Genomic DNA, 3410 nt, shown 5'->3' with positions numbered 1-3410 from the left:
CCTGAGAATGTGGCTGGGTTAGCTCAGTTGGTAGAGCAGACGCACGTATACCTAGAGGTTTATGCCTCGACGAAGAGGTCCAGGGTTTGAGTTTGACCTGTGACGATTTCCTGCATGTCTTCCCCTGTCACACCTAGCTGTCCTGTCCATTAAAGGCAGAAAGGTCAAAAAAAATAATCTTTACAAAAAAAAAATGTAAAAGCCTGAGAATAAAAATATGTTTTAAGACGGGATTTGAAAACAGACAGTGTAGGACAACTAAATATGTAGAGGCACTTGATACCAGAGTTTAGGAGCTACTACTACAAAGGCACGGATTAATGTGTAGGAAAGAAGAAAAATAAATAAAATGGCCTTAGCAAAATAAAAGTATAACTACGTCCCCATCCCTCTGCACTCCAGTGTGTGCGCTCCAAGCTAAAACCTGTATCACAGTCAATGTCATGTCTCCAGCTCCACCTTCTCCATGTCTACTCAGTTGCTCCCTATAAATACATAAGGTGCTGTTTCCAAGGTAACAACTCTATGGAGAATTGGACACCTGAAATCTAGATGGAGTGGAAAAGGAGGTTGAACACTGAACTGCAGGCTCTTTGACTGTCAGAAAAAAATACCTCGCCTTCACTGCATTACCGTCAGTCCAGCTGTGTGCTGCATTGTGGCCCTTCGGACTATGTTATCCCACAAGTTATGCCATAGAGCTATAAGAGAGAGGCATGTCTAAAAAGGACTCCCATTAGTGTCAAGAAATATGTTTGGTGTTTGATACGTTGCTGATTGGATCATTTGTAGCCTATATCAATCTTGTTATCAAATTCCTGGCCCAACATGCTGGAACATTCCAAGTCTAGGCCTACATTGTTTGTGTAAAGTGGCTGCAGTCTAGAGCAGAAGATCTCTTTTTTAGTACACTTTGAAGTCATGAGGACTTACCAATGCTTTGAGCAGATTTAAATGTGCAAATATATTAGTGAGAAAAATGATAAATAAATAAACAGCACTAACATCCATATTGGTAATGATTCTGTCTGGTGTGGAAATCAGCCTACTTGTTAAAGATGTTCATATAAGGCCAAGTTAAGGCATATTTGATAGCATACACTTTCGGTGAATACCTTTTCCTCTTTTGATTGCACTATTTTGAAAGTATATACCGGTGATGTAGCGTCTCCTCCATGGTCTCCTCTCTCAATTTACCATAAACTCAAATTACTTGTGTATTTAAAATCATGAGTGTTCACTGCCCTCCAGTGTTTACAGTCAATAAATGCAATATTTGATTACATTTGTCCATTTAAAAAGATGTATATTTCTGTCACAAACTGCTTGTGACATTTTTATTTTTTCGAAATTGAAAGCTTTTCCTAGGCAAGTAGCTTGAATGAAGAAGTGATTGTTAAATGATCACACAGAGATGTTGGGATCACCAGTTTGATCCTAGATAGAAATACATTGTAAAAGGTTGGAAAAAAAAGTGTGCGCCTAGGTAAAAGGTATGATGTAAAAAAGATTCACTGATACTGATACCCAATTTTATTCATCAGACTCTGAGAAATTGGAATTCACCTAATCAGATGTGTTGGCAGTGTAACACCTCTTCACTCAGAGTCTACTGGAAATAAGACGGATGGAAACAGAACATCTGTTCTTTTTCAAGACACATACCTAAAGTTTATTCACCGTCAACTAGTTCATCAAGGGTCATCATTTTTGCTGATGGCACACTGGAGGGAAAATTAAGAGTGAGAGGATGCGGTGGTAGATAATTACTTTTAAAGCTTTAGATGCTGATTATCTTCTTGTAACTTCTTCATCTTACTGTGGCTATACTGAATTATTAATTCTTGACTGTCAAGGAAAAGAAATCCGACAAACAAAAACAGACTTCTGGTTGTAAACAATTTTTTTGAACTAACATTATATGGCCTGAAGAGGAAAGATCTGCGTTCTGATCCTGTTGACAGATGGGCAACACATTGAAGATGGTGTGGCGGATTTATGTCTGTACATTTTACGGAGCAGGAAAACACGATCTGAAAAGCAACTCACATTGTTGACACCTGACACATCTTTAATGATATGAAATAAATCATAAAAAAGTGGATTTTGCACATAATGGCTGATTTAATCTACACTCAACCATAAAACATGCTGACAGGTTTACAAAATGATAAGGATGCATATTCTGTTCATTCATATTCAATTCTCACTCTTATAGAGCTGTTATATGCCACAGTGACCTAAGTCTTCTTCTTCTGAACTTTACTTTGGTTACTAGAGAGGAATTTCAAAAAAATATCTGTGAGGCATTTAATTCTCATATGAATACCATGAAATGACCCAAGTTATTCCAAAGAAAATGCCAGTAAAGCAGATGTACAATAAAGATCTCTTTATTATAGTGCATTTATCAAATGTTACAAGCTTAAAAAAACATATGTTTATCCAGACAAACATATGCACGTACCTTGTCATTTGTTAAACTTCCTTGAAAAGTGAATATTCACATCTGAACAAGGGTATGTGGTACCCTGGAAATCCAGAGTTCTCGCGAGGCGAAATTTTAATTTGCTCAGCGAGTTACTCTGGTATTGAGTAATGCTGCTCATTAACTATTCCTTTGTAGCCGAGCTGCACCAATCACATCCGTGTATCTGATGTAGGCGGGCCAGAGGCGAGTTAACCAGATGACGACAGTTAAATCTACCAGTTAGCTCCGCTGGTAGCGAAGCGTATGGGGCTCTGAAAACACCACCCTGTTTGTTGTTGTGATTGGTCGTAGTGTTATCAATTGTGTGCAGTGAGATTTTCAAATGCACGCTTGGTGCAGCCCCTCGGGACGGATGGATGATTTTCATTACGCAATGCCAGACCCGTTTCGGATTTGGGTCTGGATTTGGTGTTTTTTGCCCCCAACATCTCCTTCCAGGCAGCGCGGCAATGGTTAGGTTTAGGGTTAGGGTTAGCTGCCTGAAAGGCAACATTGGAGGCAAAAACACCATCGAGCTCTGGATTTCCAGGCTAGGTATGTGGAGGATACAGTTAAATACATTTTCTGACAAAATATTATGTACGTTTGTATTTCTTGTTGTATACCAGATCACATCACTTATAGGGCTCGGTACCAAATTCAATACTTTTTAGGAATCAACCAAATTGCCTTGTCATTGAATACCACAGGAGCAAATCTCATCAGCGTCAGTGAGCCAATAAGCATGCAGCATGCTTCTACCAAAATCTAATGATGGCTGTCTAACATTACATATTGTAGATGTGTATTAGAGGAGAAATACTGTATGTTCACAAACTGACGTAGCTGAAAAATAAAAAGATTTGTGCCAGAATGTCTAATGTTGTCAATTCTTAGTTTTATAAAATTGGTATAAGAAAATATTGTTGAGGAACCGGTA

This window comes from Etheostoma spectabile, chromosome 15 (genome assembly GCF_008692095.1).
Source record: "Etheostoma spectabile isolate EspeVRDwgs_2016 chromosome 15, UIUC_Espe_1.0, whole genome shotgun sequence".
Taxonomy (NCBI): Eukaryota; Metazoa; Chordata; class Actinopteri; order Perciformes; family Percidae; genus Etheostoma; species Etheostoma spectabile.
This window is presented reverse-complemented; position numbering follows the sequence as displayed.